Raw genomic sequence first — 15089 nt, 5'->3', positions numbered from 1 at the left:
TGTGCACCTGTGGTCCCACCTACAGCTGAGGTGGGAGGATCACTTGGGCCAGGAGTTCAAGGTTGCAATGAGCTATCATCGAGACCCTGTACCCCAGTCTGGGCAACAGAGTAAGGCACGCTCTCTCAATCTTTTTTTTTTTTTTTTTTTTAAAAGGAGCTCAGCCAGGTGTGGTGGCTCACACCTGTAATCCCATCACTTTGGGAGGCCAAGTCGGGCAGATCATGAGGTCAGGAGATGGAGACCATCCAGCCCAACACGGTGAAACCCCGTCCCCATTAAAAATACAAAAAATTAGCTGGGTGTGGTGGCAGGCACCTGTAGTCTCAGCTACTTGGGAGGCTGAGGCAAGAGAATGGCATGAACCCGGGAGGCGGAGCTTGCAGTGAGCCGAGATCGCACCACTGCACTCCAGCCTGGGCGACAGAGCCAGACTCCGTCTCAAAAAAAAAAAGGAACTCCTCACAACAGAAGTCCACCAAAAACAGCAGTGCCCACCTCACAGCTGTGGTGTCACCATGCAAGCCCCCCACTCCCAGGTTACGATCTGATCGCTGGGCTTTCCTACACACACACAGGTGCACGCACCCACACCCAAGGGAAGGCGGGGAGCTGTGGTCTGCCTCACCAGCAGCCTCACTCTCTGGGGCTTCTCATGGCCAAGGCCTGCCCAGGTCAGTGCGGCTTCTTTCCCACCAGGAGCCTCCTGCCAACCATGTCTTTCCACACCCCGTTCTCAGTCCTGGCAACCAATCAATATCCCCACTCAGGACAGAACCCCCTCTGTCCTCTTCTACCTTCTACTCCACTGATGAGACAAGCTTCTGTTACTTCATCAGTGCTGAGAAATGTGAGAGACGTGTCATGGCACAGGTCTACTGAGAACAGGGAAAGGCCAATGTTCTAAACAGAATGTGGCTGGGAGAATAAGCACCAACAACAGGTTAGGTCCTTAAAGCTACCAGGTGCCATCCCCCAAGTCTCTGGAAGAGGAGCTCTCACATCCCCCCAGGGCACTCAATGATGAGTCACTGCCCCCTACTTATTTCCCCAGGCAGATGGGACCACCAGGTGCTGGTCCTGTTGCTCTTTTCCAGAGCAGGCACTCAGGTTTCAGCGAGACCCCACCCCTGCCCCCAGGCACACCTCTGATAGAAAAACAAACCCTGAGTTGTAAACAAATAGAAACTTGTAAAAATGTAGCCGATGGGTAAACCGGGCATTTTCTGAGGATTTTGTTTCATAAAATGTGTATTTTCTGAAAGAACTTAGAGTTTCAATTTCTTTAACTTTTCTAGGTATGAAGTTCAGCAGCCTCCATCTCTTAGAAGTAGAAACCAGGCAGGACGCAGTGGCTCAAGCCTGTAATCCCAGCACTTCGGAGGCCGAAGTGGGAGGATGGCTTGAGTCCAGGAGTTCAAGACCAGTCTGGGCAATATAGTGAAACCCCATCTCTACAAAGACAATTTAAAAATTAGCCAGGCGTAGTGGCATGTGCCTGTAGTCCTAGCTACCAGGGAGGTTGAGGCATGAGAATCACTTGAGGCCAGGAGTTTAAGACTAGCCTGGGCAACACAGTGAGATCCCATCTCTTTTTAAGAACGCTATCTTTTTTTAAAGAAAAAAAAGAGCCGGGCGCGGTGGCTCAAGCCTGTAATCCCAGCACTTTGGGAGGCCGAGGCAGGCGGATCACAAGGTCAGGAGATCGAGACCACAGTGAAACCCCGTCTCTACTAAAAATACAAAAAATTGGCCGGGCGTGGTGGCGGGCGCCTGTAGTCCCAGCTACTCAGGAGGCTGAGGCAGGAGAATGGCGGGAACCCGGGAGGCGGAGCTTGCAGTGAGCCGAGATCGCGCCACTGCACTCCAGCCTGGGCAACAGCGTGAGACTCCGTCTCAAAAAAAAAAAAAAAGAAAAAAAAGAAAAAAAAAAAGGTAGATATTCTCTTGGCCGGGCACAGTGGCTCACACCTGTAATCCCAGCACTTTGGGAGGCCAAGGCAGGCGCATCACCTGAGATAAGGAGTTTGAGATCAGCCTGGCCAATATGGTGAAACCCGGTCTCTACTAAAAATACAAACATTAGTTGGGCGTGGTGGCGCACACCTATAATCCCAGCTACTAGGGAGGCTGAGGCAGGAGAATCACTTGAACCTAGGAGGCAGAAGTTGCAGTGGGCAGAGATCACGCCACTGCACTCCAGTCTGGGCGACAAAAGTGAAACTCCATGTCAAAAAAAGAAAAGGGAAATGAGGGTGCCTCCTATGGTCAAGAGGCTGTCCCGCAGATGAACAGTGCAGCCAGCAAGAGAAAGGATCTCGAACAAAAAGCTAAGCTACCTTTGAATGGCAGTGTGTGCTCTGGAGCCTGGGAATGCAGTGGACACGCACAGCCAGCACACGCACACTCTCACACACGGCAAGCAGGAACTGCTCTCTCCAGGCCCCCGGACCAAAGTTGTGGGAGGCTGCTACAATCCAACCAGCTCATCTCCAAAGGGATACTGCCCTCAGGTCAGCTGTGCTCACTGGCAAAGAACATTCTGGTAAAAACCTCCTCTCACCCCAGGAAACTCCACAAAGCTAGGCCCAGTACAGAAAACCAGGCGGAGGCAGGGGGTGTTAGGGAGGGAACGCCACTACCTTCCTCCACCCCCCAGGCTGCCACTACCAAGGACAACTGTGGTGAAGCAGCAAAACCAATGGCCCCGTTGGGTTCCAGGCTTACAGCTTACCTGTGGATGAGCCACCCCTCTCTGACCCATCAAGACTCTTTTATAAAATGAGGCTAATGACATGGGCCCACCCGCAAGGGCTGCGGGTCCCACACCAGACAGGAGTGTGAAGCACTCTGTGGAGTCCGGCAGGCAGCTCACAGGGCAGGCCCTGTGGCGGACGGGATTACTGGTGTGCTCGTACCAGCAACCCATGTCCGAAGGCTCTGCCCACACTGGTCCGTGACCACAGGCAGACGGGGAGCTGGCCCACAGCAGGCAAGTGGTCGCCAATGCTCTCTCGCGGTGCAACTCAGCAAAACGCAGCTCACCCCAACCAGCACGGAAGCCCCGGCAACAGGTGAGGGCCGGAGGAAAGCTGTTTCTACTTCTCCACCAGGGGAGGGAGGAGCAGTGGGTGGGTGAGCTCCAAGGGCAGCTACTCAATCTCTCCTCCCACAGCCATCTCCACTGGCCTCCCAAGGAGCCTCTCACCTACCCAGAGCAGACAGAAGGCAACGAGGTGGGGACTGCCAACTGTCTGAAGTCTAGTCCTCAGGCTCAACTGGGCTGCCAGCCTCAGGAAGCGCCAGGTCTCAATTTCACTAACCCACATCTTCAACATTGTCTTTGTATATTTGTCACACAAACATATGATGAAAACACCAAAGTACAAGGTTTCTCTGCAAGGAAGTTTTGTTCACTTCCCGCACTTTGGAACTTCCTACAGGTATACTTTAAACACCACTGATCAACATGAAAACCAGGATGCAGGCCGGGCGCGGTGGCTCACGCCTGTAATCACAACACTTTGGGAGGCCGAGGCAGGCGGATCACAAGGTCAGGAGATCGAGACCATCCTGGGTGACACAGTGAAACCCCGTCTCTACTAAAAATACAAAAAACTAGCCGGGCGTGGTGGCGGCACCTGTAGTCCCAGCTACTCGGGAGGCTGAGGCAGGAGAATGGCGTCAACCTGGGAGGCGGAGCTTGCAGTGAGCCAAGATGGCGCCACTACACTCCAGCCTGGGCGACACAGAGAGACTCAGTTTCAAAAACTAATAATAATAACTTTGTTAGGAGGCTATTTGATAGCTTCAAGTAAATTTACAGGATCTGAAAACATCCTGTGTCATTCAAAACCTGACTCTGACACGATGCTCAACATTAATTTAAAAAATATAGGGCTACTGAAGGGAAGTAATATACTTGAAATGAAAAAAGCCCTAATAGAACAAGTTTAGTATGAATTTCTTATCATCACCAACTTCTCTGGCATGTTTTGTCCAAAAGGTCTCAGAGTTTGGCTGCAAACCCAGCCTCCCAGCAGAAGCCAGCTGTATCAGGTGAGTGCAGGCCGCCTGGAGGTCCTCCAGGCCCACACGAAGAGCACCTCCTGCTCGGAAACCTCCTCCACAGGAGGCTGATTCCCTGCTCAGGCAACCCAGACCTCCCTGAGTGGCCACCCCAGCCAGGAGAGCTCCTCCCCTGCTAGTCCACGTTGGGGCCCAGACTCTGCCCAGCTCTCAGAAGCAGCCCCACAAAGGCCGGCCACCCCCTCCTGCTCAGACACTACCTTCCCGCCTTGGGCACCATCTGCAATGGCCGTGCTGCTACTGACTGTTTCCCTTCTGCCCCTGGGGCTGAGAGAGGGACAGGAGCATGAGGTGGACCATCCCCCTCCAAGCTGCAGAGGCAATCTTTTTCACAAAAGAATTTCCTCAGGCCGGGAGCATGGGGCCCATTCTGTTCATAACCACTTCTCCTAAACCAACCGGGGCCCACCCTCACCTTTTTTGCCCCAGACACAAAGCTCAGCACCAGCAGCATCTGCAAAGGAGAGCCTGCTAAAATTTTCTTTTTTTTTTTTTTTTTTTTTTTGAGACAGAGTCTCACTCTGTTGGCCAGGCTGGAGTGCAGTGGTGCCATCGCCGCTCACCGCAACTTCCGTCTCCCAGGTTCAAGCAATTCTCGTGCCTCAGCCTCCCGAGTAACTGGGATTACAGGCGTGTGCCACTACTACACGGTTAATTTTTGTATTTTCTATACAGACAGGGTTTCACCATGTTGGAGAGGCTGGTCTCAACTCCTGATTTCTGGTGCTCCACCTGCCTCAGCCTCCCAAAGTGCTCGGATTACAGGCGTGAGTCACCACGCCCAGTGCTAAGATTTTTTTTTTAAGCATAATTTTGTGCTTAAGACTTTTTATGGAATGAGAACACAATGTATTCACCAATAAAATCTATATTTAGATGCACATTTTAAAACTATGTATCTGATAATAACCAGCTATGTACATACAATCAGAAGACTATAATTCTGACCAATGAAAAAAACTCATGAAAGAAAAATGCCAGCCTGCAGGAAGAACACGTGAGTTACCAACGGTAAAGCAGCCGGAAGCACCCCGAGCATCTGAGCGTCTGAGCCCACGCTCTGACGGAGCCATGCACTCCCTCAGCCTCACGTCCAGAGTCCGGCCCAACTGGGAGAGAGAAACGCAGACGAACCCAGGGCTCACCCTCAGGAAGGACCCCCAGTGATGTCGACATTGGGGGAAACGAGCAGCCATCAGGCTTCTTAGCTCGTAAGTCAGGAGCCTGCTCACTAACCTGCCTCCCCAGGGTCTGGCTGCTGCAGCTCTCCAGATCAAACCTTCCGAAGAACAGGGCTCAGCAAAGCCAGCACTCCATTCTTCCAAAGATTGGTCTATCCCTATCCCTTCCCACAGGGGAGGTCCAAGCAGTGCTGTGTGCCAGTCAGCACTGGCACATGGTGGGTCCGATGGTCCATTAGCCCTGCCCACCCCCGAGGCTGGAGAGCTCTCATTCACTGCGCCCTGGGCCTGGGCCTAGGTGCACAGCGGGGACCCCAAGACAGGTGGGCTGCTCGGATCCTGACTGCTGGGCTCCCCAAGCACCACCAACCACACAACCATCCTGGAGATGTAGTTTCAGCTCTACAAGTGGCTGCACCTACCCAGAGAGTACACGTCTCTTTTACCACCACAGGATACCTTAGAAACAAGAGCAAAGTCAAGGCCTAGAAAAAGCGCCCTGGCACCTTGCCCAATCAGGAAAGAGACCACAAGAGCAGAGTCCCACTGTCAGGAGGGAAAAACAGCTTAAGGTCAGAAAGGCCACTAAGGAAGTCCGGGCACGGTGGTTCACGCCTGTAATCCCAGCACTTCGGGAGGCCGAAGTGGATGGCTTGAGGTCAGGAGTTCAAGACCAACCTAGCCAACATGGTGAAACTCTGTCTCTACTAAAAATACAAAAATTAGCCCAACGTGGTGGTAGGAGCCTGTAATCCCAGCTACTCATGAGGCTGAGGCTGAAGAATCGCTTGAACCCAGGAGATGGAGATTGCAGTGAGCCGAGATCACGCCACTGCACTCCAGCCTGGGCGACAGAGCAAGACTCTGTCTCAAAGCATGTTGGGAGGCTGAGGTGGGTAGATCACGATGTCAGGAGCTCAAGACCAGCTTAACCAAGATGGTGAAACTCCGTCTCTACTAAAAATACAAAAATTAGCTGGGCGCATTGGCAGGCGCTTGTAATCACAGCTACTCGGGAGGCTGAGGCAGGAGAAGCGCTTCAACCCAGGTGGCAGAGGTTGCAGTGAGCCGTGATTGCGCCACTGCACTCCAGCCTAGGTAACAAAGTGAGACTGCATCTCAAAAAAACAAAAAATTACCTTTAGTTCATCATCTCCTAAGCAGGATTCTTGCCATAAATAGCCTGAATCTAATTTAATGAGGAAACAATGAGACAAATCCAGATTGTGAATCCTGTATTTACATAAAATATGAGACAACTAGCCTCGTATTTTAAGACATGCCGGCCAGGTGCTGTAGCTCATGCCTGTATTCCCAGCACTTTGGGAGGAGCAGGTGGGAGGATCACTTTAGCCCAGTTCAAGACCAGCCTGGGCAACACAGCAAGACGCTATCTGTACAAAAAATTTTAAACATTATAATTAGCCAGCGCTGGGCGTGGTGGCTTAAGCCTGTAATCCTAGCACTTTGGGATGCCGAGGCAGGGGGATCATGAGGTCAGGAGTTCGTGATCATCCTGGCCAAGATGGTGAAACCTGTCCCTAATGAAAATATAAAAATTAGCCGTGTGTGGTGGCATGCACCTGTAATCCCAGCTACTCGGGAGGCTGAAGCATGAGAATTGCTTGAACCCGGGAGGCGGAGGTTGCAGTGAGCTGACATCACACCACTGCACTCTAGCCTGGGCAACAGAGCAAGACTCCGTCTCAAAAAAAAAAAAAAAAATTAGCCAGGTGTGGCAGCACAGGCCTATACTCCCAGCTATTCAGGAGGCTAAGGCGGGAGGATGGCTTCAGCCCAAGGGAGTTCAAGGCGGCAGCGAGCTATGATCATGCCACTGCATTCTAGTTTGGGCAACAGAGTAAAACTCAGTCTCTTAAAAAAAAAAAAAAAAAAAAAAAAAGAAGAAGAAAGGGCTTTGAGGAGGACTGGGGACCACTGAGGAAGGCTGCATGTCACCTTTGCATTAGAAAATGCCATGTTATGATAAAACCCCATGTCTACTAAAAATACAAAAATTAGCCAGGAGTGGTGGTACGCACCTGTAAGGCCCAGCTACTTGGGAGGCTGAGGCAGGAGAATCACTTGAACCCAGGAGGCAGAGGTTGCAGTGAGCCAAGATCACACTACTGCACTCCATTCTGGGCAACAGCATGAGATTCCATCCCCCCCCCCAAAAAAAAAGAAAAAAAAAAAAAAACATGCAATGTTAATGCTATCTTGGATGTGATGATGAAGAGGCTGTACAGGAGAAAGCTTTTGAGCTCAGAAGGCACCTGGAGAAGGATTCTGGGGTGAAATGCTATCATGTGTGTGACTTACTTTCAAATAATAAAAATAATAGAAAAAAATTTGGGGAGGTGAGGGGGTAACATATACAAGCAAATATGGAAAAGGTTAACAACTGGTAGAATAAAGGGGAAAGGGCTAGGGATATTCATTGTACTATGCTTTCAACTCTTCCTTAGTTTTGAAATTTTTCAGAATAAAACTTAGTGGAGAAAGGTTCATCCTCAGTCCAGTAAGCTCCAGGAGACACAGCCAGGCCCACCTTATTCACCACTGTTTCCCCACTGCTAGCTCAATGCCTCGTCCTCATCCCACTGGCCCAGGGAACCACTGCCAGTGTTTCTGGAGTAACCTCCCTCCAGGCTTTTCCCTGGGCCTGAGGAAAGTTACACTGGGCATGGTGCTTTGCAACCAGGTCTTTTCAGGTAGAAGCACTGTAACTACCTGTCAGGAAGGTACAGTCGGCCCTCCCCATCCATAGGTTGACTCCACATGCATGGTTTCAACCAACAGTGGATAGAAAATATTATGAAAACGGCCGGGCGCGGTGGCTCACGCCTGTAATCCCAGCACTTTGGGAGGCCGAGGCGGGCGGATCACAAGGTCAGGAGATCGAGACCACGGTGAAACCCCGTCTCTACTAAAAATACAAAAAATTAGCCGGGCGCGGTGGCGGGCGCCTGTAGTCCCAGCTACTCAGGAGGCTGAGGCAGGAGAATGGCGGAAACCCAGGAGGCGGAGCTTGCAGTGAGCCGAGATCGCGCCACTGCACTCCAGCCTGGGCGACAGAGCGAGACTCCGTCTCAAAAAAAAAAAAAAAAAAAAAAAAAAAAAAAAAACAAAAAAACAAAAAAGAAAATATTATGAAAACAAGAAATTGCATCTGCACTGAATATGCACAGACTTTTTTTCTTGTCATTATTCCCTAAAGAAAACAGTAAAGCAGGCCGGGTGCGGTGGCTCACGCCTGTAATCCGAGCACTTTGGGAGGCCGAGGTGGGCGGATCACCTGAGGTCAGGAGTTTGAGACCAGCCTGGTCAACATGACGAAACCCGGTCTCAACTAAAAATACAAAAAACAAACAAACAAAAAAATTAGCTGGGTGTGGTGACATGTGCCTCTAATCCCAGTTACTCAGGAGGCTGAGGTAGGAGAACTGCTTCAACCTGGGAGACAGAGGTTGCAGTGAGCCGAGATCGTGCCACTGCACTCCAGCCTGGGTGACAGAGCAAGACTCCATCTCAAAAAAAAAAAAAAAAAAAAAAAAAAAAAAAATATATATATATATATATATATGTACACACACACACACACATATATAGTAAAGCAACTATTTGCATAGCATTGACATTCTATTAGGCATTCGATGTAATCCAGTGATAACAGAGTACACAGGCGGGTGTGCACAGGTTCTATGTCACCACTTCAGAGCAGGGGCTTCAGCATCCTCCGATTCTGGTATCTGACAGAGGTCCAGGACCAATTTCCCATAGATCCTGAGGGATGACACAGACTCACCACAATGTTTCAAACTCTCTCTGCCTGAGGGAAATTCAAGAGATTTCCAATTCTCCCCTATTTCAAAGCTGTGACAAATATTCTAGTAGCAAAATAGTTGCATACACCTTAATTATTTTCTGAGCTTAAACTCCTAGAAGCTGAACTGTTGAATCAGCCTGTGTTTGAATACACACTGGCAACGGACTGCCGCCCCACCTAAGAAACAATAGGCGCTTACGTTCCCACCTGTACTGAGTCCCAGCTATTTGAGTTCTACAAATGCTAGGTATTTTTCATTGCAATGCACTCCAGCCTGGGTGACAGAGCAAGACTCTGTCCCCCCCCAAAAACAAACAAACAAACAAAAAACCCAGCAGATCGGTCAGAAAAGACTGTACAGCCACAGGAGTTTCCATGTAGGGAAATTTCTCCAGGCGAGGAGGAAAAGCCTGAAGAAGACAAGAACTGCTGAGAACAGGGCAGCAGGGAACATCCTGGACCCTCCTAGGCCGCACAGACTGGAAAGAGGCCACAACAGGGCACCCGAGCCTAGGCCCCTCATGAAGGAGGAACAAAGTGACAGGTCAGGAGAGGAGGGGGAGGTGCAGGAGTGCTGGCACCTGGGGACCAGCCAGCAAGTCCTTGGAGCCCTCCCTCACCAGAAAAGGGGAGGCACGAAGGACAGCGGCAATGGCCAGAATGAGGAGAACGCAGCGTCCTGCAGCTCCGCAGAGCGAGCGCCTCCTTCACGGAGCAGCCCTGGTTGCCCTGCAACTGAGGCCGCAGCACTGACGGCCCTACCAATGCAGCAAGGGGCGACAGACACCAAACCTAAAACTCAGGAGCAAGGTCCTGTCCCCACTCCCACCCCTGGGGCTCTTGGAATCACCGAGAGAGAGCTGAAAAGTGAGTGCGGGCCCCTTTCCCACATGTTTCACTGCAAAGGTCAATGCACACCAGGAGCATTTCAGTGAGGCTTCAAGGCTTCCCTGCAAATCTCATCAGCCTTTTCTGATGGCATTCAATGCACAGCGGTCACTTTGAGCTACAACCCCTTCCTACTGCAGTCAAATTAATTCCAAAAGGGAAAAAACAGGTTAAAGAATGGGACTTTAATGATGAATTTATTGTAAAAAATAAGACCATAGCTAGAAGAATCCTGACTGGCATCCCGCTGAGACAACACAGCCTCTCCTCAGCTCACCAGCTCCGCAAACACGCGGGAGACAAGGACCTCCAGAACTAACATCCTGGGTCTCTAGACATACCTTCAAACCTCATCTTTAAATATTTCGAATCCCTGCGTGCTACAAGCTGATCTGAAAACAGACTGGGCCAGTCCGTAGCATGGTGGCTGATAGAGGGGGCATCTGATCTTGTCTGTGGAATGAAGGAAGTCACTGAACTGTCCAGGAACTCCATGCCCACCTTCATCAGATGAAAATCACACACTTGTTTATTCTGCAGGGAGCCACGTGCTCAACGGTGAGCTGCTCATGTCAGGCTCGTCCATCTTCTTCATATACAGGCTCTACAGTACTGTCAGTTCTCGATTCTGTGGGCCCCTGTACAATTCAACTCTTTAAACAGAAACCAGGCCGGGTGCGGTGGCTCATGCCTGTAATCCCAGCACTTCGGAAGGCCAAGGCAGGAGGATCCCTTGAGCCCAGAAGTTTGAGTAGCCTGGGCAACATAGCGAGACCTCATCTCAATAAACTAACTAACTAAATAAATAATATAGGTGTAATCCCAGCTACTTGGGAGGCTGAAGCACGAGAATCACTTGGAACTCACGACGCAGAGTTCGCAGTGAGCCGAAATCATGCCATTGTACTCCAGCCTGTGTGACAGAACAAGACTCTGTCTCAAAAAAAAATAAACAAACAAACAAACAGAAACCAGAATCACGTGCTCTTATAAAGGATGTGTGGCCCAGAAACTCAATCATAACACATTCTAAATGACCTGGAATTTGTTGGAGCAAAAATTCCAGTTGAAATATCAGGAAAATTTTCTAGACTAAGAGAATGGAAACAGACTTTGTGCAACGAACATCAGGTACAGAAAAGAGACCCCCCCCAACAAGCATCATGAACCCAAACAGGGCTTTCTCCTCGCTAAGAGAGAAGAGAACACACAGAACCCATGTCTCGTTACTCTTTGAGAAAATGTGCCCTGCGTGTGATCTAACAGCTAGAGACGGAACATACAACCTGTTCTCAATTTTCAAATATTTTTTAAAGGACATGATGTCACACTGAGCAAGTGAATAATGCAATTCTGTTATAGAAGGAGGCACGGCTGAAAAGACCTGAGCAATACATGTCCAAAACTTGCAGTTTCCACACCAGCACTTCCTCCCAGCACACTGCCCTTTGAACCTGCTTTCTAAACAACTGTGCTGGGCAGCCCGTTGGCCACCTGTCACCGCACGGCAGGCGTGGAGCAGCACACAGCACCCTAGCCCTCGCACCTGCTCGGGGGACTGTTTCTGCACCCAGTGCTTCTCCGCAGCCACAACCTGCCCCCCACAGAACTGCTGTACCATGTGGCATCCTGTCCAAGTCCATTTCCACAGAAGATGCCTCTTCAGAGGGGGAAAGTGCCACGCCAGTGCCCACTCTCTTCCAAACACATTCTCTCAGAAGGGACTGGCCATGCTCGCCCCCTCATTTCTGCAGCGCTTCCCAGTTCATCATCTGCTTGCTGGACTCCATCTCCCACCCGTGTCAATCACTTGCTCTGAAGCATCTAAACCCTGGGTCAGGCGGCTCAGGGGATGAATGTATAGATTGAAAAGGGACCACTGCTGGGCACGGTGGCTCATGCCTGTAATCCCTGCACTTTGGGAGGCCGAGGTGGGTGGATCACGAGGTCAGGAGATCAAGACCATTCTGGCTAACACGGTGAAACCCCATCTCTACTAAAAATACAAAAAATTCGCCAGGCGTGGTGGGCGCCTGTAGTCCCAGCTACTTGGGAGGCTGAGGCAGGAGAATGGCGTGAACCCAAGAGGCGGAGCTTGCAGTGAGCCGAGGACGTGCCACTGCACTCCAGCACACTAGGCTGGGCACAGTGGCTCACACTGGTAATCCTAGCACTTAGGGAGGCCAAGGTGGGCGGATCACGAGGTCAGGAGATCGAGACCATCCTGGCTAACAAGGGGAACCCCCATCTCTACCGAATACACAAAAAATTAGCCGGGTGAGGTGGCGGGCACCTGTAGTCTCAGCTACTTGGGAGGCCGAGGCAGGAGAATGGTGTGAATCCAGGAGGCAGAACTTGCAGTGAGCGGAGATCGCACCACTGCGCTCCAGCCTGAGCAATAGAGCGAGAGACTCCACCTCAAAAAAAAAAAAAAGAAAAAAGAAAAAAAAAGGGAACGCTCCCTGTTCCTCCCCAAAACTGTGCTGAATGCAGTCTAGAGGGCCAAGGCCTGCTGAGAAGACCTGCCCAAGGCCTCTTTTCAGGCCCCACATCTCTGCAGGCTGCTGCTGGATCTTTCTCATAAAACACATCTCAGAAGAGCCAAACAAACCACTTCCCTCTTACTACTGGGACCTCACCTTGCCAACTCTGGACTCAGCTTGGACTGGCTGTCGGGGCATCGGTGGGAACAGGGATACATCACACTATGCACCAGACCAGCCACATAAGGAGGAACTCCCCAAAAGGAGGGAGAAAATCGAAAGCCACTGCTCTCCATGCTCTCTGCTTCTCCCCTCACCTTCCCCTAAGGATGCAGCCACCTTTGCAAAAGACAGAACCACCCTAGGGAGGGCAGGAGCCCACTCTGCCTAGTCCCCCAATTCTACCTTGAGCAAAATCATTACATGTTTCTTTGTTCCAAAGGGAGGATTCCAAGCCTCACCCATTCAGAGTATCGGCCCTGAAACAAGGCCGAATCACAGCCTCTTTCCAAACAGCTGCTTTCTGACAGCAGGAGGCTGAAACAGGCCCCGGGGTCACAGAGCTCAGCCATCTGCCAAAGAAATATGTACAGTCAATCCACATGAAGACACCCCTCCTGTCTCCAGCAAGGCATGGTCAAGACGTTCAGGCCCAATCCCCGGGAAGACATCCTGGACGGTGGCACTGAAGACTTCCTTACACAGAGTGCTGGGCTGAGCTGCCCGGCAGACCCTCCCTCGGGGGCTCTGAACGTGAGGGGCAGGGTGACACTGGAGTTTCTACCACTTATGAGGCAGGTACTTAACGTCTCTGCAGCTCAGCTTCTGCACCTGTAACATGGGAACAACAGCTACCTTGCAGTGAGGTGTGAAAGTACCTAGGAAAGCGCCTGGCTTAAGTAGTCAGCTCAAGAAATGGTACTCACTGCCTCTGGCCCACTTAGCATCAGACTGGGCCAGGCCACTGTCTGCCTTCACGCTCGCACTGCTCCCTCTGTTGGCTGTCCACGCATACACACGTGGGAAAGTTCACCGGGCAGGGGCTTCTCACACAGGGCCTACAGGGCCACCCTAAAGTCCAGATGCAAACCCACCCCAACCCTGAAGTGAAAATACAATATTAGGGCTGCCTCCACCATTATGGACAGGAAACACAGCATGTTCTCACATATGTACACATGTGGAAATCCAGCTGACAGAGATGCAAAAGCCTCGTTCCTGACACTTCCTCATGTGGAAATCTATCCTGTATTCTATCATTCTTGCTCACTGGATTCTAATGTTTTTGTACAAAAAAGCTGCCTTATGTGAAGAATACTGCAGATACTAAATGTCCACCATGTGGAACTGCCAAGGCCGTGAGAAAATTTGTTCTTTCCTCTTCCCGTGGATGACACCAAATATACACCTTGCATTGCAACAGCGTTACTGGGTGCGAGTTACAAACTTCGCCATGACTGTCACTGGGTGCAGGTTAACCTCACAAACTTCGACATGACTCTCGGCCCCAGCCTCCGCTGAGCCTCAGCAAGCCGCCTAATTCATGTTTGTTTTTTTTTTTTTGAGACGGAGTCTCGCTCTGTCGCCCAGGCTGGAGTGCAGTGGCGCTATCTCGGCTCACTGCAAGCTCCGCCTCCCGGGTTTACGCCATTCTCCTGCCTCAGCCTCCCGAGTAGCTGGGACTACAGGCGCCCGCCACCTCGCCCGGCTAATTTTTTTGTATTTTTAGTAGAGACGGGGTTTCATTGTGTTAGCCAGGATGGTCTCGATCTCCTGACCTCGTGATCCGCCCGTCTCAGCCTCCCAAAGTGCTGGGATTACAGGCTTGAGCCACCGCGCCCGGCCCCTAATTCATGTTTTTATGTTACCCGGGGCACTCTGGGGTACAGCCACACAAGTCGAAATAGCGAAAGGCATCTCTTTCAACCCTTCGACATTTTTCTCAACTGAATATTCTTCCTTAACACTTCGGATTATCACGCATCTCTACAAAGTCCACAAGTGAGCTGCAGAAAGTTCAAGAGCCTCCTGACATAGTTACAAAATTCAGTGTCGCACTGCATTTTTCTCGGAAGAGGGCCCATACCTTTCCTCAGGTTCTCAGACTCACTACACCCCCATACACACATAAAAAAAGATCAAGAACGCCTATCAAAAAGCCACGCCTATCAAAAAGCCACATCTGCCAGGCACGGTGGCTCATGCCTGTAATCCTAGCACTTTGGGAGGACTAGGCGGGCAGATCACCTGAGGTCAGGAGTTCAAGACCAGTCTGGCCAACATGGCGAAACACCATCTCTATTAAAAATACAAAAATTGGTCGGGCATGGTGGCACACGCCTGTAATCCCAGTTACTAGGGAGGCAGCAGCTAGAATCACTTGAAGCCGGGAGTTGGAGGTTGCAGTGAGCCGGGATCGCATCACTGCACTCCATCCTGCGCGTCGGGAGCGAGACTCTATCTAAAAAAAAAAAAAAAAAAAGCCGCATCCGATAAAGGATCAATTACATTTCTTGAGTTTTCCTTCATTTAAAATATTCACCTTTTAAATCAAATTTTAAAGCTATGTAGACGTTCTTCCATCACCCACTGCGCATCGCATACAAGGCATAAATTCTT

At 50.7% G+C, this 15089-nt stretch overlaps 1 protein-coding gene and 3 long non-coding RNA genes across 8 annotated transcripts in view; 1 reads left to right on the top strand and 3 right to left on the bottom strand.

Moving 5' to 3' along the window:
- PDPK1 (3-phosphoinositide dependent protein kinase 1) overlaps positions 1–15089 on the bottom strand; it is a 74406-nt gene that overhangs the window by 58384 nt on the left and 933 nt on the right. The gene's annotated exons all lie outside the window — the stretch shown is intronic.
- LOC144337836 (uncharacterized) lies at positions 172–14952 on the bottom strand. Of its 2 annotated transcripts, XR_013411433.1 has the most exons (3): positions 11905–12439; positions 1972–3522; positions 451–1651 (listed from the first exon to the last, which is right to left on the bottom strand). It is a non-coding gene; the product is annotated as an uncharacterized LOC144337836 (long non-coding RNA). The 2 variants fall into 2 exon arrangements; XR_013411434.1 differs by lacking the exons at positions 1972–3522; positions 11905–12439 and adding an exon at positions 14348–14952 and having other exon boundaries at positions 172–1651.
- Positions 4567–6995, bottom strand: LOC144337838 (uncharacterized). Its single transcript, XR_013411436.1, has 2 exons — positions 5096–6995; positions 4567–4876 (listed from the first exon to the last, which is right to left on the bottom strand). It is a non-coding gene; the product is annotated as an uncharacterized LOC144337838 (long non-coding RNA).
- LOC144337843 (uncharacterized) lies at positions 4568–5731 on the top strand. Its single transcript, XR_013411441.1, has 2 exons — positions 4568–4873; positions 5110–5731. It is a non-coding gene; the product is annotated as an uncharacterized LOC144337843 (long non-coding RNA).

This window comes from Macaca mulatta, chromosome 20 (assembly GCF_049350105.2).
Source record: "Macaca mulatta isolate MMU2019108-1 chromosome 20, T2T-MMU8v2.0, whole genome shotgun sequence".
In the NCBI taxonomy this organism is placed as follows: Eukaryota; Metazoa; Chordata; class Mammalia; order Primates; family Cercopithecidae; genus Macaca; species Macaca mulatta.
Note: the sequence above shows the minus strand (reverse complement) of the source record. Positions and strands in the feature narration are given on the sequence as shown.